This window comes from Rhinatrema bivittatum, chromosome 19, assembly GCF_901001135.1.
Source record: "Rhinatrema bivittatum chromosome 19, aRhiBiv1.1, whole genome shotgun sequence".
NCBI lineage: Eukaryota > Metazoa > Chordata > Amphibia > Gymnophiona > Rhinatrematidae > Rhinatrema > Rhinatrema bivittatum.
This window is the reverse complement of record NC_042633.1, coordinates 2,319,283-2,331,200: the sequence shown is the minus strand read 5'-3', so window position 1 is coordinate 2,331,200 and position 11,918 is coordinate 2,319,283. Positions and strand designations below refer to the sequence as shown.

General features: G+C 47.3%; 1 long non-coding RNA gene and 1 pseudogene across 1 annotated transcript; both read right to left on the bottom strand.

Moving 5' to 3' along the window:
* Positions 1-2,271: 2,271 nt before the first annotated feature.
* On the bottom strand, positions 2,272-4,252 carry LOC115080211 (annotated as a pseudogene).
* Positions 4,253-4,360: 108 nt separating this feature from the next.
* LOC115080227 lies at positions 4,361-5,541 on the bottom strand. The gene is made up of 3 exons (XR_003853539.1): positions 5,373-5,541; positions 4,837-4,941; positions 4,361-4,374 (listed from the first exon to the last, which is right to left on the bottom strand). It is a non-coding gene; the product is annotated as an uncharacterized LOC115080227 (long non-coding RNA).
* Positions 5,542-11,918: the final 6,377 nt, after the last annotated feature.

Genomic DNA, 11,918 nt, shown 5'->3' with positions numbered 1-11,918 from the left:
CATAATCTGAATGTGTGACCAAAAGCCCCATTGTAGTGCATCGATCTGCCTGTCTGTGGGAATAGGAATGTCCCAGGTGATCACAACTTCATCATTCTCCACTGATCTATTAGGGTTGTGCTCCCGATGTTTGTTTGGTATGTAGATGCTATAATGTTTACACAGCTTCCAATGAATAAGCCAAACCACCTTGCTGTGTCTGTATGTATACAGGCTTTTTGATATCGCATCCAATGACGAGATGTATTACTGTTTCCAGTTCTGTTGGGCAGAATCTGCATTTGTACGATTTACGAGACTTTTCTAAACTGGCTGAATCTCCCATCCATAGCTCTGAATTCACCTCTTCTCAACCATTGCTGTGTTAAATCTTGATCTATGTGGGGTTGCTGAAATAGCTCTCTGTACTTCCCACTGATTTTGTGCTGCTGTCAATTATCCTTCGTTTGCTGATCTAATTCTTTAAAGTGTTTTTTCTATTGCTTTGCTTGTTCTGTAGAGTCTTGGATTATTTCATCACATGTCAGAAGAGATCACAAATTGAAATATTTGTTGTATTCAGAACAGGTAAATGGTTTCTTGTCAGTGTGGATTCCTTTGTGCATGCTTATAGCAGATTTATGACTGAAATGTAGCAGAGAGGAGGCTGGAAACCTCAGGCCGGTTAGCCTCAGCTCGGTGGTGGGAAAATCAATGGAGACTCTGCTAAAGGAAAGGATAGTGAACTATCTACAGTCAGGAAGACTGCTGGACCCGAGGCATCATGGATTCACCAGGGGAAGGTCCTGTCAGACAAATCTGACTAATTTTTTTGATTGGGTGACTAGAGAATTGGATCAAGGAAGAGCACTCAATGTTATCTACTTGGATTTCAGCAAAGCTTTTAATCAGTACCACATAGGCTTGTGAATAAAATGAGAAGCTTGGGAGTAAGCGCCAAGGAGGTGGCGTGGATTACAAACTGGTGGACTGATAGGAGACAGCGTGTAATGGTAAATGAAACCTACACTGAAGAGAGATCTGTATTAAGTGGAGTGCCCTAGGGATCGTTTTGGGACTGGTTCTGTTCAATATCTTTCTGAGCGACATGTGGAAGGGATAGAAGGTAAAGTTTGTCTGTCTGGGGATGATACTAAGATCTGCAACAAAGTAGACATGCTTGAAGGAGTGGAGAGAATGAGATGGGATTTAAGGAAGCTTGAATAACGGTCAAAGTTTTGGCAGCTGGGATTCAATGCCAAGAAGTGCAGAGTCATGTGTATGGGGTGTGGAAATCCAAAAGAACTGTTTGTGATGGGGGGTGAAAGACTAATGCGCACAGACTGGGAGTGGGACTTTGGTGTGATAGTGTCTGATGATCTGAAAATGGTGAAGCAATATGACAAGATGATAGCTAAAGCTAGAAGGGTTGCATAGAGAGATGAATAACCCGTAAGAGAAAGGAGGTGGTGATGCCCTTGTACAGGGCCTTGGTGAGGCCTCACCTGGAGTACTGTGTTCAGTTCTGGAGACCGTATCTCAAAGGAGACAGAGACAGGATGGAGGCGGTCCAGAGAAGGGCGACCAAAATGGTGGGGGTCTCCATCAAATGACTTATGAGGAGAGGCTGAAGGATCTGAATATGTTCACTCTGGAAGAGAGGAGGTGCAGGAGAGATATGATATAGACCTTCAGTTTCTTGAAAGGTCTTAATGATGCACAAACTTCAAACCTTTTCTGTTGGAAAGAAGTCAGTAGTACTAGGAGTCATGACATGAAAGTCCAGGGGGGACAACTCAGAACCAACATCAGGAAGTATTCATTGAGAGGGTAGTGGATGCCTGGAAAACCCTTCTGGAGGAAGTGCTGAAGATGAAAACAGTCAAAGAATTCACAGGGACAATGGATAAACACTGAGGATCCCTAAAGGTTAGAGGATGGAAATTAAGAAAAGGGTGCATGGGGGTAAACTTGCTCAATATGGTGGTTAAGACACTTAATAACAAATAAGCCTTGATGCTTTTGACACAACTGCAACAATCGCTCTCTGCTTAGACGGGGGGGGGGGGGGGGGGGGGGGGGGGGAGGCAGAATTGGATTCAGAGACAACCAGCACAAGCCCTGACTTTTTCGGTCTGGGGTACTGATGCACAGAGATACGGGAAAAAGTACAGGCCAAGTCCATAAGCAAAGCACATCAGGCAGCACTGTCTGAATTTTCAAAATGTTTGCAGCTCTAAATTGTTTTATGGGTTATCATAAGGCTTGGGGAGAACTGCAGGGAGCAGCAGTTGCTACTCTTAAGAGAAACATGGGGGTAAGGTGCATGGTGCAGCAGATAGTACCATAAGAAGCTTACTGGGCAGGCTGGATGGACCATTTGGTCCATTTCTGCCATCATTACTGTGTGACAATGTATGTTGTCACATTCAGAACTTTTATATGGAATCTTTCATGTGGCTCATTTCATGGTGTTCCATGGAGCAGTTTCTCTAAATGGGCTTATTTTGTGCATACCTTGACAGGAATCAACCTCATTTGTAACCCAGGTTAAGAGTGATCTCAGTCTCTCAAATTTATGAATAGTGCCCTTGTTATTATTTGTATTGTGTCAAAGAGAACATCTTTCTAAAGCTTGAGGTGTGCTTGGAAATTCCTTTGAATCAGGCCAGTGTGGATTCTTTCATGCTTCCTTAGAGCAGATATATGACTGAAACATTTACCACAGTCAAAACATTTAAATGGTTTCTCACCAGTATGCATTCTTTTGTGTTTTTTAAGATCAGATGTCTGTTAGAAACATTTATCACATTCAGAACAATTAAATGGTTTCTCACCTGTGTGGACTCTTGTGCAGTCGTAAAGAAAGTTTTGACTGAAACATTTAACACATTCAGAGCATTTAAATGGTTTCTCTCCCGAATGAAATCTTGTGTGGTTGTTAAGATTAGATCTTTGAGCAAAACATTTACAACAGTTACAACATTTAAATGGTTTTTCACCAGTATGGAGTCTTTTGTGTTGGCGTAGAGAAAATATTTGACTGAAACATTTAACACATTCGATACACTTAAATGGTTTCTCACCTGTATGAACTCTTTTGTGGTTATTAAGATTGGATCTTTGAGCAAAACATTTGTCACAGTCAAAACATTTAAATGGTTTCTCACCAGTGTGGATTCTGTGGTGGATTTTAAGATCAGCTGTCTTTAAAAAGCACTTATCACATTCAGAACCTTTAAATAGTGTCTGACCAGTGTGCATTGTTTTGTGCTTTTTAAGATCAGATTTCAGTAAGAAACATTTGTCACATTCTAAACATACAAACGGTTTCTCTCCTGTGTGGATTCTTTCATGTGAGCTTAGAGCAAATTTCACACTGAAACATTTACCACATTGAGAACACTTAAATGGTTTCTCACCTGTGTGAAGTCTTTGGTGTTTTTTAAGTTTAGATTGCTGAGTGAAACATTTTTCACATTCAGAACATTTAAATAGCTTTTCACCAGTGTGAATTCTTATGTGTTGTTGTAGAGAAACCTTTTGACTGAAACATTTATCACATTCAGAGCACTTAAATGGTTTCTCACCTGTGTGAACTCTCATGTGCTTTTTAAGATAAGATTGTTGAGTAAAACATTTATCACATTCAGAACATTTAAATGACTTCACTTCTTTGTGACTTCTCTGATGAACTGTAAGCCATGCTCTGTATCTAAAACATTTTTCACATTCAGAGCACTTTAAAAGCTTATCTTGTCTGTGACTTTTTTTGTGTTCTCTCAGGATTGATTTCTTCTTAGTAAACCTTTCTTCACATTCAGGGCACTGAAATGGTCTTTCTCCGGAGTGAATTCTTACATGTCCTTCCATCTCAGCTTGGAAGAAAAAGCATTTTTCGCAGAGTGCATTTTAATGGTTTCTTTTTTAGGTGAACTTTTCCATGAGCTGTAAGTTTTGTTTTCGTAGAAGTTCCTTTCTCTCCTTCAGTACCTGTAAATGTTTTTTCCTTTCTGTGATATTGTTGGATAGATGTGTGACTTTCCTCTCAGGAAACTTGTTCGCACATTCAGTCATTTCTTGCTGCTCATCAGATTGTGAGTTTGTAGTGACGTTTTCTGAAGTGTCAGCACTTTGAAACGGTCTCTCTCCTTCACTGAGTTTCTACAAGATTGGGGCAGAGGTTGAAATTTCTTCTTCATTCAGGACATGCGTTTGGTCTCTCACCTTTCTGGACTATTTCTTTCCCCCTGGGCGATGTTATTCTACTGATTCCTCCTCAATACACAGCTGAAGGTCCTGGGCTGTCTCTGGAGGGGTCTCTCTCTTTCCATTCCTCCGTCTGCTGCCCATCACACATTCTCTGCCTCTCACTATTATTCCTGAATCCATCTTCTGGTGGATAAAAGTGAGAGTATGATTACTAAATTTACAACAATGGAGGGAGACGTATATAGGGAGATAGCTCCATCTAATCACTGAACGGCATTAGGGTAGCTATGGATCCCTATCATATATAATAGAGTCTGGTGCTGCTTGTAGACAGGTACAGGTGGGCAACAGCACATGAACAGAGGGGAACAGACCACGTCTGACCTCTTCTTGCTGGTTCTGTGCCTCTCATCCTCACCTCCAGTCTCTGCTGTGATTGACTACAGTCACTATCCAAAATCTCTGCAACGCCATGCTGGAGACCTGGAATTCATTCAGAACTTGACAGGTCTGAACCTCAGATCTGTCCGCTTAAAACAACCGAACTCTAACGACTTAGTAATAAAATTCACCCTCTCTATGTAAAGCTGGAAATACCCCACAGCACATAGGAAGGGCTGTGTTAGGAAGGAATATTTTGCTCACTGCTCTTGGCCTCCATCTCCTCCCCTCCCTCCAGCTGGTACAGGACAGGGGATTCTTCTGTTCTCAGGATCTCTGCTGTAGGGTCAGGACTGGGACCTCGGCTGCCTGTTAGAGAATGAGATTGTGCCTTCAGCTTTTAAACAGTCTGGGATATTGACCTAAGAAAGGCAAAACCTGAACTGCCAATCGGTTTTCTCAGCATTAAGTGCACTTACATGGGTAAATGGCTTTTGAAAATTGCTAGGATGGTCTGTTACATTCGCATGCGTAACTCCTTTCATAATTCTCCTGCTGGGGTCCCACAATCCCACGAGGATGGAAACCGTTTGCTGTGCAATCCCCCCTCCCTCCCTCCTGCTGCTCCCCCTGCCTTCCTCCCTCTTACTGTTCCCAGGGGGGGTTTTCCTCCTGCCACTGTGAGCCCTCCACACAAGAAAGGTCAGAGGTCAGGGACATGATTTAACGCCTCCTTCTTGCTGTGTCTGGCCCAGAGGAGGCCTCGTGTCTCAGCAATGTTTGGATTGGCCCAGCAGTACCTTTAATCCAAGCTGAATCGTCTGCTTCATGCAGCTCCTCACAGGCGCCTGGGATGCTCAGGAAAAAACATAAGCATTGTCAGGTTAAATGTAAAACATTGATAAAACAAGCGAAGAGAGAATATATCCAAAGCAAGAAACCTGTGAGGGAGTCGGTTGGACCATTAGATGACCGAGGGGTTAAAGGGGCTCTTAGGGAAGATAAGGCCATTGCAGAAAGACTAAATGAATTCTTTGCCTCCGTGTTTACTAATGAGGATGTTGGAGAGATACCAGTTCCGGAGTTGGTTTTCAGGGGTGATGAGTCAGACGAACTGAACGAAATCACTGTCAACCTGGAAGATGTAGTAGGCCAGAATGACAAACTAAAGAGTAGCAAGTCACCTGGACCGGATGGTATGCATCCTAGGGTACTAAAGGAACTAAAAAATGAAATTTCTGACCTATTAGTTAAAATTTGTAACCTATCATTAAAATCATCCATTGTACCAATATTTAAAAAAGGCTCCAGGGGCGATCCGGGTAACTATAGACCAGTGAGCCTAACTTCAGTGCCGGGAAATATAGTGGAAACTATCCTCAAGATCAAAATTGTAGAGCATATAGAAAGACATGATTTAATGGGACACAGTCAACATGGATTTACCCAAGGGAAGTCTTGGCTAACAAACCTGCTTCATTTTCTTGAAGGGGTTAATAAACATGTGGATAAAGGTGAACCGGTAGATGTAGTGTATTTGGATTTTCAGAAGGCGTCTGACAAAGTCCCTCATGAGAGGCTTCTAAGAAAACTAAAAAGTCATGGGATAGGAGGCGATGTCCTTTCGTGGATTACAAACTGGTTAAAAGACAGGAAACAGAGAGTAGGACTAAATGGTCAATTTTCTCAGTGGAAAAGGGTAAACAGTGGAGTGCCTCAGGGATCTGTACTTGGACCGGTGCATTTCAATATATATATCAATGATATGGAAAGGAATACGACGAGTGACATTATCAAATTTGCGGATGATACAAAATTATTCAGAGTAGTTAAATCACAAGCAGACTGTGATACATTACAGGAGGACCTTGCAAGACTGGAAGATTGGGCATCCAAATGGCAGATGAAATTTAATGTGGACAAGTGCAAGGTGTTGCATATAGGGAAAAATAACCCTTGCTGTAGTTACACGATGTTAGGTTCCATATTAGGAGCTACCACCCAAGAAAGAGATCTAGGCGTCATAGTAGATAATACATTGAAATCGTCGGCTCAGTGTGCTGCAGCAGTCAAAAAAGCAAATAGAATGTTAGGAATTATTAGGAAGGGAATGGTTAATAGAACGGAAAATGTCATAATGCCTCTATATCGCTCCATGGTGACACCACACCTTGAATACTGTGTACAATTCTGGTCGCCGTATCTCAAAAAAGATATAGTTGCAATGGAGAAGGTACAGAGAAGGGCAACCAAAATGATAAAGGGGATGGAACAGCTCCCCTATGAGGAAAGGCTGAAGAGGTTAGGGCTTTTCAGCTTGGAGAAAAGACGGCTGAGGGGGGATATAATAGAGGTCTTTAAGATCATGAGAGGTCTTGAACGAGTAGATGTGACTCGGTTATTTACACTTTCGAATAATAGAAGGACTAGGGGGCATTCCATGAAGTTAGCAAGTAGCACATTTAAGACTAATCGGAGAAAATTCTTTTTCACTCAACGCACAATAAATCTCTGGAATTTGTTGCCAGAGGATGTGGTTAGTGCAGTTAGTGTAGCTGGGTTCAAAAAAGGTTTGGATAAGTTCTTGGAAGAGAAGTCCATTAACTGCTATTAATCAAGTTTACTTAAGGAATAGCCACTGCTATTAATTGCATCAGTACCATGGGATCTTCTAGGTGTATGGGTAATTGCCAGGTTCTTGTGGCCTGGTTTGGCCTCTGTTGGAAACAGGATGCTGAGCTTGATGGACCCTTGGTCTGACCCAGCTGGCAATTTCTTATGTTCCCTCTGTCCTCAGATCTCGCGGGCTCAGTCCCACGTCCTTCTTGCTTAAATCGGATTAAAATGTCAGGGGTGACACTGGGGGAGCCTGTTATGGGAAAAGATGGTTACAATATGTTGAAAAGTTACCCCAGAGCCTGTATTATCAGTGCAAGTGAGCTCAGGATTATGCTGTGTCCATAGACACTGCCACCAGTGCAGCGCTAAGAAAGGAGGGTGCTGCTGTGCTGATCATCATCAGAAATCCATTCTAACAGAATCCTGTTCCCTGTACGTACCCGGATCAGTCCAGACCGTGGGTTGAGCCTCCTGTCCAGCAGATGGAGACAGACCAAAACTGAAAGGGTATCCTATATCAGGATAGAGCCTACCCTGAAGCCCTTCAGTATTTGTCTGTCTCCAGCAGATGGATCAGCTCACCCTGCGGTCTCCTCATTTGGGCTAGTTAGCCTTTTCCGTTTCTTCTTTTGGGATCAAGCAAGTAGTAATTTCCTTCGGGATTCTCTTAGGATTTTTCAAATAAAAAAAAATGTTATGTCTAATTGATTTTAGTTCCTCTCCTTTTTGCAGGAGACGGTCCCGTCTCCTGGCTCTTGCCGGACTTAGGGGGGGCTTTGCCCCTTGTGCTGGTCATAGCCTAAGTCCGTGATTGCTTCCCTGGTGTGGGGACCGAGACTAGTGGTCCAGTCACTCGTCTCCCTCCTGTGGCTGCCTAGGGAGCTTAGTGCTCCATTGCCTTCTTTTTCCCTCAGTTTTTGGTTTCATTCTTGGAAAAAAAAAAAATAATAATAATAAATAAGTAAATAACGTCAGCTTTTTTTCTATTAGGATCTAGCTGGCAGCCAGACACAGAGGAGCGTGCAGGGCTCACTCCCCTGCCTCAGCTCCTGCCGGCAGAGCTTTCAGGGAGTTATTTTTAGATATCAGCTGTTTCCCTTCTTTAGCTCGCGGCTCCTCTTTGCTGGGGATGCCGCAGCCAAACACCTGCCTCGCCTGTGGGGAGCCCTTGTTGCACGAGGGGCTCTGCTCTGCCTGCCTGCCGGGTGAGGAAGGCCCCTCCTCGGCAGGGCAGGCAAATTTACTTCGGGGATGAAATCCCCTGTGCATGGCCAGGCCGTTCTCGGGTCGGCAAACCGTGGGAACGGCGGTCATCTTGGGGATTTCGGCAGCTCCTGATTCGGAGCTGCCAGGGGCTGGGGAGCAGAATTTACAGGATTTTCCCCCCGATTTAAGCCCCGAGCTGCCCCAGGATGTGGTCCCCGCCCCCCCCCCCGGTACATCCAGGACCCGGTTTTCTTCTGATTTTGTTCTCCTCCTGCATAAATCCTATTTGGCCAGCTTGCAGGAGGAGGAAGAGGACCCTCCCCCAGGCCCCCTTCCTCCGAACATTCCGCGTCCAACCCCGCTGCCCATTCTCCCTGTCCCAGGGGTGGCCCCTACTCCTGATCCCCCGGTGCCCCTAGTTTCTCCAGATCCAGATCCAGCTACAGATTTGGCGAGCGCACTCCCACCCCTGGAGGGGGATGATCCCAGGGTCCTCCATATGTTCCAAAGGGAGGAGTTGGAGCCCCTCATCCCCTTTGTCCTTCAGGAGCTGGGGCTGGAGGGGCTCCCCGGCAGACACCCTTACAGCCTCTTTACCCAAGGATATGGACCCGGTCCTGGCAGGACTTAGGGCTCCGGCAAGCGCTTTTCCTTTTCACCCCATGCATATGTTGCTGCTCCTACGGGAATGGGAGGCTCCCGAAGCGGGACCCCGGGTGGGGCGGGCTATGGATAAGCTCTACCCCCTCCCGGAGGATTGCTTGGACATGCTGAAGATTCCCACCGTTAATTCTTCCGTTTCGGCGGTCACCAAGCACACCACTATCCCCTTGGTGGGATCGACGGCTCTCAAGGACGGACAGGATCGTAAACTCGAAGCCTATCTGAAGCGGATCTTTGAGGTCCTGGCCCTGGGAGTCCGGGCGACTCTCTGCAGCAGTCTCATGCAGCGGGCAGGTCTCAGGTGGGTTCAACAATTACTCGGCACCCAGGACCTCCCATCTGCAGAGGCGGAGCAGGCTGAACGTTTGGAAGGCATCATAGCATATGGGGCTAATGTGCTCTATGACTTCCTCGTGTCCAGGTGAAGACGATGGTCTCAGCGGTCTCCGCTAGGAGGCTCCTCTGGCTGTGCAATTGGTCAGCTGACCCGTCCTCCAAGGCAAGGCTGGGCACGTTACCTTTCAAAGGTAAGTTGCTCTTTGGAGAGGACCTTGAGCAGCTTATTAATTCCTTGGGGGAAAACAAGGTTCATAAGCTACCGGAGGACCGTCCAAAACAATCTCGATCCTTTACGCCCTCCCGTCCTCGCTTCCGGGGTCAACGGAGATATACACCCCGCGGACGCGGTGGCTCCTCCAGATGTTATTCTTCCCAGTCTCAATCTTGGTCTCAGCCCCTTTCTGGGCGTCGATCCTTCCGCGAGGGACCATCTCAGCACGCCACCCCAAAGTCCACCACACAATGAAGTTCAGTTGACCCATTCCTCGGTCCCCTTCCTGGGCGGTTGTCTCTCCCTGTTCTTCGAGGAGTGGGTCAAAATTACGTCGGACCAGTGGGTCCTCGACGTTGTCCAAGACGATTACGCCTTAGAATTTGTTCGAGATCTACCGGACCTCTTTGTATTCTCCCTATGCTGGGCGCAGTTTCCCGGTTCCGAAGGAGGAGCTTGGCGCCGGCCAGTATTCTATTTACTTCGTGGTGCCCAAGAAGGACGGTGCCTTTTGGCCGATCTTAGACCTCAAGAGGGTCAACCGGGCCCTCAAGATCCCACATCTTCACATGAAAACCTTGAGAGCGGTCATCGCGGCGGTTCACCCCGGAGAGTTCCTCGCCTCTCTCGATTTGACAGAGGCGTACTTCCACATTCCGATTCACTGCAATTACCAGAAGTATCTTCGCTTCCACATCCTCAACCAGGATTTTCAGTTTCGGGCGCTGCCTTTTGGCCTCGCTACCGCACCACGCACCTTCACCAAGGTCATGGTGGTGGTGGCGGCGGCCCTCCGCCGCGAAGGCGTCCTAGTCCACCCCTATCTGGATGACTGGCTCGTGAGGGTCAAGTCGGAGAGTCTCTGCAGACAGGCGGTTGATCGGGTTCTAGCTCTTCTCACATCTCTCGACTGGATAGTGAATTTTCCCAAAAGCAATCTTCAGCCTTCCCAGGTGTTAGAGTTCCTGGGGGCCCATTTCGATATTCAGATCTGCAAGGTGTGTTACGGTTCTGGCCGCGAGTGCCGTGACCAGACCCTTACCTCCGTGTTCCTGGACCTGTTCCCGCTTCTGTTGGCCTGGTTCGTGGCCTGTTTGGTGGCGTCCCCACGGGGGCCGCGCCTCCGGGAGGCCTCCTTGGACGCCCTGCCTCTAGGTGCACACGTGCGCCACTTGGGCACTTTTATAGGCCGTTTCCCACCAGTGGTGACTCCGCCCAGTTCCTGACGTCAGACGCCGCGGCCTTGATAAGCCGGCCATGGATACTCAGTCTTTGCCTTGCAATGGGCTTACCTACCGGTTCCCTGTTGCTCCGTGCCCCGGAGTGAGCTGCTTTGGAACTCGCTCCATTCCTGCTTGCCTGCCACAGTACCTGCTTGGTTCCTGCTTGCCAGCTACAGTACCTGCCTGGTTCCTGCTTGCCTGCTACAGTTCCTGCCTGGTTCCAGTACCCGAGTCTTGCTACAGTTCCTGCCTGGTTCCAGTACCCGAATCCTGCTACAGTTCCTGCCTGGTTCCAGTATCCGAGTCTTGCTACAGTTCCTGCCTGGTTCCAGTGCCCGAGTCTTGCTACAGTTCCTGCCTGGTTCCAGTGCCCGAGTCTTGCTACAGTTCCTGCCTGGTTCCAGTTCCCGAATCTTGCTACAGTTCCTGCCTGGTTCCAGTTCCCGAGTTTTGCTACAGTTCCTGCCCGGTTCCAGTACCCGAGTCCTGCTACAGTTCCTGCCTGGTTCCAGTACCCGAGTCCTGCTACAGTTCCTGCCTTCTTCCAGTACCCGAGTCTTGCTACAGTTCTTGCCTGGTTCCAGTTCCCGAGTTTTGCTACAGTTCCTGCCTGGTTCCAGTACCCGAGTCTCGCTACAGTCCCTGTCTACTGTTCTAGTCTGGTTCCAGTTCCCAGTCCTGCTCATCAGCCTGCCCGCTCCAGTCTCAAGATCATCAACCCACCTAAGTCCCAGCGGCCGGGCTCCTACGGGCTCCTCCCGGGGGAGCACCAGCTTCCAGGGTGAAGAGCATCTCTATGTCCTGCCTGAACATCTGCCTCCCAGCCTTTGGTGTACCAGAGACATTGAACATCTTTCCCAGTCTCTTGCAGGTAGGCCCAAGGGTCCACTAAATTGAGACTCCATAACAAGGTGTTCCTACCTCGCGCGCGGCTCTCACGTTGATCGACCAGGTTCGGAATCTGCTCTCGCTGCCTCTTCCAACGGCCTGGGACTACTTACAGGTCTTGGGCTCGATGGCCTCCACCATCGACCTCATCCCCTGGGCATTTGCTCATATACGACAGTTACAGAGAGCTTTGCTAT